The sequence below is a fragment of the Apis dorsata genome, unplaced genomic scaffold, assembly GCF_000469605.1.
Source record: "Apis dorsata unplaced genomic scaffold, Apis dorsata 1.3 scaffold_104, whole genome shotgun sequence".
In the NCBI taxonomy this organism is placed as follows: domain Eukaryota; kingdom Metazoa; phylum Arthropoda; class Insecta; order Hymenoptera; family Apidae; genus Apis; species Apis dorsata.
Genome location: NW_006263402.1, coordinates 285,562 through 298,875, shown reverse-complemented (window position 1 = coordinate 298,875; position 13,314 = coordinate 285,562). Strand labels below are relative to the sequence as shown.

Here is a 13,314-nt window from a genome sequence, read left to right as displayed (position 1 = left end):
ATATATATATATATATATATATATATATATATATATATATATATATCTCTTTATCTTTAGATTTTTTTAAACTTCTGTCATTAAACAAGTTTTACATTAATTCCCCTTTCGATTTGATCATGCGAAATAAGATGAAAAAAAGACGTGCCAATTAAACGACGATAAAAATATATTTTAATTTATGAAATAATTCTTTCGCAAATTCTTTTATACTTATATTATTATTCTTAACTGCTTATAATCACATTTTATCCCAAGATTCAATTCACCATTTATAATTCAACAAAATTACCGTCATCGAAAAATACTCTATTCAAATAACAAGCCTCGAACATTGGAAACGACGACAAAACATCGACATCCTGTTTCGCAAATCGCCTATATCGTATGCACCTACCTATAATCATCGATCACTCCCGACGAACGAAAATCGAAGTTTTTCCTCTTATATCCTCTCTCAGTTCAAATTTCGCGCCGTTTCCTCGAGCCGCTCGAAAGAAGGTATCACGGTTCATTAATGGAAATAATTTCGCGGCTTGGAAAGGAGCCTTCCCACGTACCGTTACAATTCGTTGTGTCGATCTGTTTTTTCCCAGCTTTTGTGCACGCCGCAATACGCTATATCCGATACGTAGCGGTAATTGTAACATCCGCAGGAAGCAATTACACACGGCTCGGTCTCGATTAGAACAATCGATCGGATTTCGAATAAACGGCCGTTGTCCGGGGGGACAAAGGAGGCTCGATTCGAGCTTTCGGCTTCTCGTTTCAACAAGGATTGCGTAACGATAAATCGAGTCGATCCTCGAAAATTCTCGGGCTCCTCGATTAATTCGAGTAATTCGAGCAAACAGATTCGAAAATTTGATTCCATTTCGATTTTCCTGCGATCGAAATGTAGTGTTCTTATTCTTCGTAACGCACGATTTGTAATTTGTGACAGGTGAGCTGAAATGTGACACGCTGGATCGATTCACATTGATTCGCATAATTGATTGAAGAAAGGAAAAGAAAGTTTTTTATAATACGTACGTAATTCTGTTTTATTTGTAGATGTACGTGCTATACGTTTAATTTAAGAAATATGATAAATTGTAAGCTGATTTATCATAATTCTTTCATAAGTATGTATGTTCGAAAAGGTTAAGAATTGAAAAAAATTCTGCCTGAAGCAAAATTGTAAATGATATTTATTTGTAATTCATACGAGCTGTCTTTTAAAAGTGAAAGGATTCAATAAATTTCAAGATCAACTTCGTCTTGTTATTGTATTCTCTATTCTTTTTTTTTTTTTTTTTATTGAATGTATAAGTTACTTTTTAAAAAAATGCTTTAATTCGTATTAATTTAACTAGGGTAAAGGAATTTTTCGCTTATTTTTCATTTTTTCTCTTTGTTTGCAATATGGCTTCTGCATTTCTGCATATTCCTCGTTGAAACGCGCCTTCTTGTATGCAACCGGATACTGAACATGCATTTCAACGCGTTTACAAAACGTTTTCTTTCACGTGTTTATGATAATTTCATCGTGTAATTTAATGTAGATAAATATAAATATTTATACGAAAAAGATTTAATGCATAAATCAAAAAAAAAAAGGATCTAACTCAATCTATGAATCTATCAATCTATCTATCTTTTAATTTCCAAAATTGCAAAATATTACTCTCGTAGAGAATTTTATTTATATCTTTTGACAACGAACCAAGAATCAAGTTATTTGTTAATTACAAAAGATTATTCTTACCGTTCAATAAAATCAATGCAAATTCGAAAATAACGCGTTACTCAAACCGATATATTAACATAATTTTAAGCAAATCTCACGAGAGACGAATATAAACGAAGAACAAGAATAATCCACACCGATACACGAGTCACATTTTCAACTCTCTAAATCACATTGAAACGCGAATTCGTAAGTTTTAAAGAAACAGATTTACAGCAAGACACTTACGAGCCCACCACCGTCCACAGTTTATGGCCACTGGTGGCTACCAAATCTTTAAGACCTGTTATCTCCTGAAAACTTTCGAGGTGGACGTAAATATTCATGCTTGGTAAGTGACAGGACATGTGGAGAATATTTTTAACCCCTCTCATCCTTCGCCCCTCTCTCATTTTGTTCCTCTCTTTCCCCATTTCTCACTCGTATAGTTTCTTCTCCTTCCTTCTTCCTCTTTCTCGATCTTTCTCGTGATCTAACAACGTGATCTAACATCGAGCCTGAAAAATACAATAACGTTTTCCTTCGTTCCATCTTTGGTAACAAAAGAAAGATCATACTCTTGTTGTTCGTTCCTCGATCGTTAACAACTCTGGTTGAGATTCTAGAAGGATCTTGGACCGATTGTTATCCGATGTCGACGAGAATTCTGGTGTGGAAACACTCGAGATTAATTGTCGATATGGATATAATTTTTCTTTTTTTTTTTTCTTTCCAGAAGTAGAAAGCGTTTATAGATTCGACAAGGTTTCTGCTGTTCACGTGCTCGAGAATTATAGCGATTGAATTATGAGAGGAGAATGCCGTTCGCGACTGGTTAACTTTCAGGGCTTTACTCGAGTTCAACTCTCTTGTGACAATGGCTATTGTCTCGCTGCTAGAAATATTTCTATCTTAATTTATCGATGATCAATAAAATGTAATTAATTAAATTGCGCGAGGATCGAAGAATTTATATTAATCATTAGACATCCTTCAAACCCTTCTTTCAAGCAATCAATATATATATTTCCTTTTGCTCGCGTTATATTGAAAAATGAATATAGAAAATACCAAGTTTTTGAGGAATAAAAATCATCTCCAATGTTACACTCAATTAAATCAATTTACTGCTAAACCTGAAATTAAACGCCCACACGTGAACAAAAAAACAATTTCGGAAAGTAATCTCAGAAACAATACGTTTATCAAGGAACAGTCCATCAACGAGATCGTCATCGTCGTCGAGAAATAGGAAACATCAACGTAGAATACAATTGTTTCTCATCGTAGCGATGCCACTTTAATCCCTCTGTGTATGTGTATATGTGAATGTGTGCGTGCGTGTGTGCATGCGTGACGTTCACTTTTCATTCGTGACACGGGACAAAGGAGTTACTTACCACACCCTGTCCGCGTGCACGTTTTACGCTTAAAACGCTTGTATTCACGTGTCACGTAAAAGCCAAGAGTATCGGGTACGCGTGCTTCATGTCGAATGCCGATAGCTAATAGCGCGATCGTTTTATTAGATTAGAAACCTTCGTCGTTCCTTCGTTGTGTATTCGCGCGTGTGTTTACCCGCCATTCATCCCCCGCGCCTTGAAAATTAATCTGTCTCATAAGAAACTCGTGAACTCGTTCCACGTTGATCGATGGGTGATTCGAATGTGATTGGACACCCCATACCGCTCTGTAAAACGAATGTAAATTAATCGTTTAGTTGTTAATTGTTTATTTGGGAAATTTCCCTGTTTTTTTTTTCGTAGCACCTGTTTAAATAGCTTGAAAAAATTCTTCTTTCTTGGTTTGGTTAATTCAAGGCCTCGTGACAATATATAATTAGTATATTGATCCAGAGCATGTATCTTTGTCAGTTTTGAAAATAATGAAATTTATCTTTTCTGTGTTATAATTGTAGTATTTGCACGAGTTTGTTGCACGAGTCAGTTTGATTCGATGGATAGTAACATATTTGAGGGAATAATTTAATATGTTATATCAAAATAATTTTAATATTTATTTATAGTATATTTGTTCCAATTATTGTATAGTATTCGATATTCGCTCAATCAGATCATACTTACAGTAGGTTTGATTCAATTTCAATTTTAATTTAGTTTCAGTTTTGCTTGAAGCATGGCTGCCTCCACGTTCGATGGCTATTCGTGTCATTAAATCGCCATGGGACAATACACTTTTGTTTCATTTCTATAGGCGCAAGCGAATTTCATCAAATTCATTTTGTTTTAAGATCAGATACACTGTAATCAATTTTTCTTTCGTTAACTTCGTTAATATCGTTTAATTTATTTCTTCCTAATCTTAAATTTTTTTAACGATTTGGGTTTCCAAGAATTTTGAAGAAATTCTAAATTATATATTTATCAATTGTTGAAAAAAACCCTCAAACTTACGAGCTTTCAAAAATTAACGGATATAATATATAAATTTAACAGCTTCTCAGAAGATTTTTCTGTTAATTGTTTCAAGTATCATTGTTCAATCCGTTCCACGGCACTACGCAATTTTTCAATTCCATTCCAATTTTACAGCGACGACTTCTCCGGTTCCTCCTTGTATTATTAATGCTTTCCAATTTCGCCCGCCAGTGAACGATGAAATTAAACAATCGCGGCCTGTATCTGTTAGGGCAGCGGCCGATAAATGGTAATTTTTATCGGTGCGATTTAATCGGCCCATAAATTAGCAACGTGGATTAATGAAACCCAGGAGTGTATCGTTCGAGGGTTTCGTTCGTCGAAAATGTTTCATTAGCAATACCGAACTAACGAACGAATTAATGATATAAAACTTGTTTTCGGCTCCGCTGTAATGGCACCTTGGGGCTGACTAACGGTCCATCGACCAGTTTCGTCGCCGATGCTGATAAATGTTTGAACGTTCCTCGTTATCGTCAAGCAAACCCATATCGCGCATAAATTATGTTTTAGGCAACATCTCGTTGTTCGTGTATATTTTTATTTTTGTTTCCAATTTTTTTTTTTTATAAAATATATTTTATTGGAGATTAGATTAACGTAAGACGACTGAAATTTGAACGAAATAAATTGATAAATAATGAAATTTAATATAAAAAAGAAGAAGGAATATCGTATGGCATTTTTAATTCGTAACTTGATTTTTGTATTTCAATAAAAAGATATTTAATCAGAAGAAAAGATCCTTGGATGTTTTGAGTATATTCTATTTAGTATTTTAATTTTCTTAAATTTTACGATTTCTTAATAAACTTAAAATAAATCAATGTGACTCGAAGATGACAACGACCCAGTTTTTGGATAATTGGAAACGATTGGGAAAGGATAGTTAATTGTTTTTTTAACTCTTCTTCTCTCATTCCCATTCTATTGGATTTTTCATTAATTGGAGACACTTTTCATCGTCGCTGAGGAACCATGTCTATACAATTTTAACGAAGAGTTTAAAGCGAGTCGAACGAGTGGAAATTAAAAGTCTGAAAATAATTAAAATCTTTCTCATCGTTTTACGATGATAAGAAAAAAAAAGAAAAAGAAAAAGAAAAATTGTATTCGAAGTTTAAGACTATTTAAGACATTGATTCATGATAAATTTTAAAAGTATAATTGATAATGAAGCTACACCCCTTTATAGATAATAAAAGATTGACTATATGAATGTATCTACATATGTTTCTTTGCACTGTAACGATTAACGTCTGGTTTCCATTAGCACGAAAGTTAATGACCCTTCGAAACAGAACCATTTTGATCAATCATATGTCTATTTTAGTAATTAAAATTCATGAATTAATTAATTCAAACAATGAATGCATATTTTCCTTGATATCAATTTTGAAGAGACAATTGAGCAAATTAAAATATATCTTTAATAATTCGAATTTATAATATGACAATAATATAAAATTGGATTGTTCGAAAATAATGAAGAATGATTTTTTAAATTAGTATCTCCAATATATTATTCTTATCAATATTCTTTCAGAAATAAGCATACTCACCACGTAATTTAAAACTCGATTAAATTAAGAAAACTTTAAAAAGCTATAACTCCAAAGATAACAATTTTCAATTGATCAATGAACGATCATTAGAAGCTTCTCCTTTTAATTTTTAATCGTTCATTATCTCTATCTTTGTCGTTTATCCGGATCTCTCGTTTGCATTTTATTGACCCCAAATTCCAGACAAGTGACAGATTCAGAAAAAAATGTAAGTCACTGAATCGTGAACTTATTGTTTGACAATCTGTTTGAGATCTTGAAATAAAAAGTGACTTCAATGGAATAGTTTTCTCTTGCTGAATTGCTTTTGATGATTCGTAAATTATAGTTTATTGTGATATAAAGTATATAATTTAAGATGATATCATATATATTTATATTTAATCATTTCTTTAGCTAGATAAAAATCTGCAATTTAATGATTTGTATCATTTTAAGCTTTTTCGTGATAATATTAATTGAAAACCAATGTACAAATTTGAAATTGAAATCAGTCGTGAATAACGTGAATAAACGAGTCTTATCAAACAATATTCGATTAATTTCTTCTTTTCGCTTCAAATAAATTTTTTTTTCCATCATTCACATTGTACTCTGACCATACAATTTTATCATCTACACTTCGTGTACTATCACTAGGTTCCTCTATACGTTCCTCTATATATCTTCACTTTTCACAAACAGAATTGTGTGAATTGTACTCGAACAAAGAGGAAAGAAACAAACCACACGTTTCGACGAACGGAAATAAGGAAGAGTATACGGTATTGCTTTATCGCCAGTTAAAGCGTTATCTGGCGGCTTGTAACCGGTTAATGGAGCTAGGTTTTGTATTATCTGGCGATACAACATCGCGATGCTCGCGTATTTCCCGCGACGAGATAACGTTTCGTCGACGAGGCTGGGAGAGCAAAAGAGCTTTGGAAGATTTCCAACGACGGAGATTAGGTAACGCGTTACTTTACCTTAATCTCGTGTGCTTAACGCCATTTTTAAAGACACTCGAGAACTGAAAAGAGTCGAGATATTATTCTTTCCCTTAGCCCGATGAGAACCGATTACAATTCGTCGTTGTGTAATTTTCCGTGAAAGGATCATTGAAGGAAGGATAAATATCGAGAATATTTTGGAATTAATTTAAATAAATAAAAAATCTATTTTTATAAAAATTGGAAAAAAATATTACTTTAGCAATTATACATACCTTATTATAAAAATATAACGAGACAAAATAAACGATACGAAATTCACACTCTAACTGTTTCCTCAATTGTCAAGTCAATTTTTATTTTCACGTTCATTTGCCCACTCCATTCGGTTAAAAATTAAACACAAGCTTGTCGACACCGCGTCCCACCTAAAACAAATAAACCGATTATTTCTTCCCTTTTCACACATTATCGTTCTTACCATGCGAACATCTAAAAAAGAAAAAAGAGACAGAAAGATAGAGAAGACTGGTTTGAAGGATCGAGTTGACATTGGAGAATTGGACGCTTCCATCCACAACTCGATCCTCAGGGTTCAAGGTTCTCCCTCGGGTCGTCTCTCGATTCGAAGGATTCCCTTTCGTTCTCATCGTCGCCGCACCAGCGATTTTCCTATCGATACCCCCACCACCTCTCTTGGAAATCTGGTATATAATGAGCTGAGGAGGGGGTGTGGAGGAGGGTGTCGAGTTTGTGGCACGGTCTACTCGTAATTAGCGCCGGCAGATGAATCAGTTTTCTATTATAATTAGCCGCTCGCCGGAAAGGACGAAGTGGGTACACCCTTTTACACCTGTTCACAGTCCCGTCTTCTGGGTGTTATTGACACTGTCGCTCCCATCGCATGCCGCACAATGCACCTTCCCTCCCTGTGTCGACACCTCGAGGGCTCGAGTTGAATTAAACACGTTTCTCAGCTGTGTTTTGTTCAATCACGATTTCGGTTTTTTTCTTTTCTAGTTGTAGTTTTTACATTGTTACGAAGATAATACACACTGTGCATACGATACGGATTCATGCACCAAGATCTTGGAATAATTATTGTTTTTAATAGAATTTATTTGGTAAAAATTGTTAATAACTTACCAGTTTATAATTTTACGTGTGTGTGAAATTATTATTGGTTAATGATACTGTTTTAACAGCTTTAATCAGGTGCAAATTTTTAGTGAAGGAATTATTTTTGAATAGGTGTAAAGTAATCGATAATATTGAATTGTCAGAAAGATTGCTGGAATAAGATACTCTTCGATATAGTTTTCTTTAAATTAAAAAAAAAAAATCTCTTACTTATAATTACCTATTATATCAATTTCAATACTGTAGAATGTTTCATTCTCATTTTATTAAGATACGTTCCTCTATTTTCTTGCAATTTAATTTTGGATTAAAATATTACACGATTGTGCGCCTTTGTTTTAATAGAATTTGAATATAAAGTTCGAAGTTTCGGATTAAAATGGCGGGTGCAGGCGGAACAGGAAAGAATCGTTTTGCTTGCGTAAACGAGCATGCTCTCGTTTAAATGAAGCTCTTGTGTCTCGTTAGTGAAGCAATCGTTTGTATCGCACGGTGTATTCACAATGCATTTTTCTTCCGTCTGTCACGAATGCCTCGTCGGCTGTTTTGTATATATAGCTTCGCGTTTTTAAGGTGAAGGAATTGACGCGATCATCGAGAATCGTCTTCCTGGATTTCCTTTGTTGTTCTCGTTTTGTGTACAATGAAATAAAAATGATCGAAGAAAATTGTTGTAGCGAGAGATATCCATTGTGACAAATATTTCTATCTATTTTTACGATAGAAATAGTATCAACGTAAAATTTCGATATTAAATCGTGAGTCATTCGCGATTGAAAACGGAGATCTCGATGATCTATTTTCATTTTGTAACCAATCCCACGCACCAATCCAACACGTGATTTCAATAATTCGATTGATCCTATGCTTTCTGCTCTAGTCACCATTTCGAGGACACCATTGATTTTACGATGAATTTATTCGAACATCGATGTCAATTTTGTAACTTTTGTTAACCGATTCGAGCAAATATCTCTCAAACAATTTTCCAATATGTTCACGTGCTCGTTGTTTCAAAAAAACAAAAGCTGGTATCCATCTGGTGGCACGTGGTCGATACGCACCTGACCCGATCTTCTTTCGGAATTTCGTGGTACGAACGACGATTGGCGAAACATCGGTATAGCGTATCTTTTCTACGAAACATCTGCTTGGTTAGACGCAGATGCACATTGGACAGCGAGATTCAAGGATGATCTGATTGCATTTTTTAGAATAGTGCCATCTGTGCATTTCCAACACGCCCACTCGTTATTATGTAAACGAGGTCAATTTTCACATTCATTGTGAATTGCGTAAATTATCGTCCACGTCCTTTGTTTTTTTGTTTTTTTGTATTTATTCTTATTTAAACTATTACGATACTGTGTTAATTAAAGACTGTAGCAATTTTTGCTTCTTTCTATTTATTCATTGTGTATAGCAAGGATTTTATTTTGTATCGTGTGTATAATTATTGCGTTGAAATCTCTCATCCTGTTGAATATATTTTATATTATTATATTATAAATATTAATTTATATACAAAATTAATAAATATTAAAATAATTGGTAAAATATGCTTCTTTCTTCTAGAAAATATCGCACATATAAACGTTTTTCCTCTTTCTTCAAATAAGGTATATCTCTCACAAGACTTTCCACTCATCCTCCAACTCCATGATTCACGAAAATTCGCTCGAATTACCTAAAAAAAAAACCCACTTTTTACTGACCCGTTGCGTGCAAACGATCGAGAAAAATCTCAATGCCTGGTGACTTGGAAGCCGTTTCACAACGACGAATCAGCGAAGTCAGCGTCGGAGAGGGTCCCGTTCGCGTCGCAAATCGCTGGCCCATGAATCCGGGTCTCGTTTCGGTGACAATAGTCGAAGAAGAAGTTACGTTTCTGTCGACCCTTCGCCACCGACCCCGAAGAAAGAAAGAAAACTCGTGCATCGTTAATAGCGGATGGGACCTGCTTGTATACGCGATTCGGCCTCTTAGGGCAGCAGGTGTCTGGGAATTACTTCTCTGACTCATCGCCAGGTGATGTCTACCGCGGCGCGAGTAAGGAACCGGAAGCTCTCGCGCAGAAGGCGGATCACCGTTCCTTTTCCAGACGTGAAGAGTGGGGTGAGGTACTCCTTTAGATCTTATTCGATTTTTAGATTCGCTACTTTTTATCTGTAAGATCGAAGAAAATAGATTAGTTGAAAAAGATTTATTTTTTTTTTTTTATAATTGAAAGAGGTAGATATTTTTAGAAAAATTGTTTCCACATAAATGTTAGAACTTTTAAGTTTAGAAATTAATCATAATTATTATTATTATTTTTTTCTTTTTTGATGAATAATTAAATGTCAGAGCCTTGGAATTAACTTTTGTTTCAAGATAACAAATAACTCTTCGTTAATAATTAAACAAATAATATACCAAATATCTATTTAATATACACTCCAAAACTTCCATTTATATTACCATTCGCCCGATATCCAACATTGTAAATTCTCCAGCCAGAATGATATTTTTCACGTTCGATACATGGAACAATAAAACTTGAGAGGCTCGATTGCGCAACTCGGCTGCCCACTCGAGGTTAAGAACACTGCGAAAGAAAGAAAATAAGGGGAGGAATAAGGTGAGGGCAGAAGAAGCATCGGCCTCGGAAGAAGAGGAGGAGAAGGAGGAGGAGGAGACGGAAGAATTGAAAGAGGAATATACGCACAAGTGGTGGAAAGGGGGCTAGAACAGTGGTGTTCTCGAAGGCGAGGGAGAAGAAGAAGAAGAAGAAGAAGAAGAAGAAGAAGAAGAAGAAGAAGAAGAATAACCCGTGGCTTCGAGCCACGTGTGGGAAAAGTCCGCGATGCGAGACTGAGAAACGCGTGCGTTCGATCGTGAATTCGCACGTGCGTCGATGTGTGCCCGGCTTCGTACACCCACGCGAGTCGCATGCGTATCGATTCTATATCGTTTTTCTTTTCCGGCGACGCAGCGTCGCCAGTGAACGTGATCCTTCCATCGATTTTTCCAATCGATTCAACTTGTGCCGCCATTTCTCGTTCGAATCCTCTTTCGATGTATATATTCAACAAACGGCAAGATTTCCTTTTTCGGGAATAAAAGGAATCCTGACTCTTCCGTCATCTAATATACATAGATATACTGTATCTCGTATTTCATTCTCTTCGATCATTATTATTGCACGAAAGAATATTAAAGATATTACAAAATTTCTCTTTCATTGAATATTTTCCGAATTGACATCCGGATTGTTTAATGGAATACCGATTACGAATATCTCTCTATATGATTAAAATTCGAATCGAATAATCGAATCCGAATCGAATATGTCGATTCGCCCAACAACTTCCTCGAAATTAATCCTTCGACACGGATTCGATTACCGGCTCGACAAATTTCACTTCAGCTACGTGTATCATCTAATATTCTCACGGATGGGGTCCATTCGCACTCCGTCCAAAGATCCATCCCGTAGAAAATTCCAAGTGTTCACGCTTCGTGTGTCGGTATTATCCTTTCATAGCTGGGGAAGGATATCGTCTTCTCGCCGACTCGGTTCGGTAACGCGATATCCCACCGCCTCCGAGTCCATCCCTATTCCTCTGAATTTTCTAGGTCGCGGATCACGCAACACTTGCCGCGACTTTAATTCTCTGTGTTCTCTTCCTATCTTTTCGCTCCGCCGAGTTTCATTTCCACCTTGTGAAATCTAACGCCCCGCTCGACGCTTCGACGACTCCTACAACGCGAGTGTTGTTCCTGAGTTTTTAGTGGACCAGAACTGTCTCACTGATCTCATGTTCTGGGAACATCAATCGATCATCCCAGTACGTGTAATTGACGAGAGTGTGCGGAGATCCTCTTTCTTCTTGTCTCCTTCTCTTCGGGTGAGAGAGAAACAATTTGTAATTTATCTAATTAATGCTTCCTCATAGGCCTCGAGTGTTTTTAGAGCGGTGTAATTTAGGCGGTTAATAATCGATAATTGATTTTTCTGTTCCTGTTCCTGGTAAGCTGTTCGAAGCTGTGAACGCGGGAAGTTGAGATTTTAAATCAGGAAGATATAGAGGTAGATTTCTTAATTTTGTTTTTTCTTTTCTTTTCATTTCATTTGAAAGGATGGATATTTTAATCGCAAATTTTATCCTAGTTTAGCAATAGTATATAATTTGATTATATTTATGATCCAGCATAGCTAGTATGTCATTCTGCAGTTAGCCAGGGACTGGTTGCATGGTTTAATTCGCTGCTTGAAATAATTGGAGGATTATTTACTTGAGTTGTTTGAGTTAACAGGCCGTGTAAACAGAGCGACAAAGTATTATTTTAATTGCAAAAAAAGAAAAACTTAGTTGCAATCGAGTCAAACGTAGCTGCTGTTACAATAAAATTAAGTTAAAATCAGATTGTTAACGAAATATATCAAAAAAATATGGTTAAAGCAATCCAAAGCAGTCTAATCTAATCTCATTATCGCGTCAGTTATATACAATCCTCTTCCTCATGGCATAAATTCATACCAAACGTGTAATTTCATCAATCCAATTTGATCGATCCTCATCATCGCGTGGCGCACAAAGGGTCGTAGCGGAACGAATCGAAAGGTTAATGCGCTCAAAACCCGTTTCGTTCGGCCTAGTTTGAAACGTAGTATGCAAGTAACAAACATTTCTCCATTGTGCGATCCTCGACCCTAAAAAGAGAAGTCGAAACGTGTCGAGGTCGGGGCACGCGTTTCAAAATCAAGATTCTCTTCCGTCTTCGTTTCCAATCGAATTAATAATAAATTATTAACTATTAACCTCTTCCTAATTTATTTGTACGCACGAGTTTTCTTGATTGAAATGCATGGGAAAGCAAGTTTCTCGAAAAGAGGAATGCACGAAGGAGCTTGCATCTATTTCAAAACAACAAAGTTGTTTCTTTATACGTTAGACGTGTATGATTATTGATACATTATTGATACGTGTATCGAATATAACTCTGTCGACGACCGTTCGATTATCAAAAACAGTTAGCGGATCTTCGTCTTCTCTGTGATGAGACGTGATCGAATCCAGTCACGTTTTACGGGAATTGCGTCTCGATCCGGCGAAACTGGATCGTTCTGCTTCGTATATAGACAGTCGAAGATCTTTGGAAACGTGCGCCGAGTTCGTTGAATATAGTGCCTCTTAACGTGTGGAATACTCCTGTTCTTAAGATTGGAAAATTCGTAGCAGCGCCGTGAAACTCGAAAGATTATATTATATATATGTGAAACGTCGTATTGAGATGGGAATAGTTAAGAGACGATTTTTATTAAAATGTTCAAAAGTTGAAATATTTTCTTTTCAATATTTCCTATGTTTCTACGCAAAATCGAAATTATGAAAAGAAAGTTGACGATTTTTATTAAGATATTCAGAAATTAAAATATTTTCTTTTAATATTTCCTATGTTTCCATGGAAAATTATGCAAAGAAAGTTGACGTTAAGAGACGATTTTTATTAAGATATTCAAAAGTTGAAATATTTTCTTTTCAATATTT

At 35.4% G+C, this 13,314-nt stretch overlaps 1 protein-coding gene across 2 annotated transcripts in view; it reads left to right on the top strand.

Annotated features, from left to right (window-relative positions):
* LOC102678491 (mediator of RNA polymerase II transcription subunit 12) overlaps positions 1-13,314 on the top strand; it is a 94,599-nt gene that overhangs the window by 24,721 nt on the left and 56,564 nt on the right. The gene's annotated exons all lie outside the window — the stretch shown is intronic.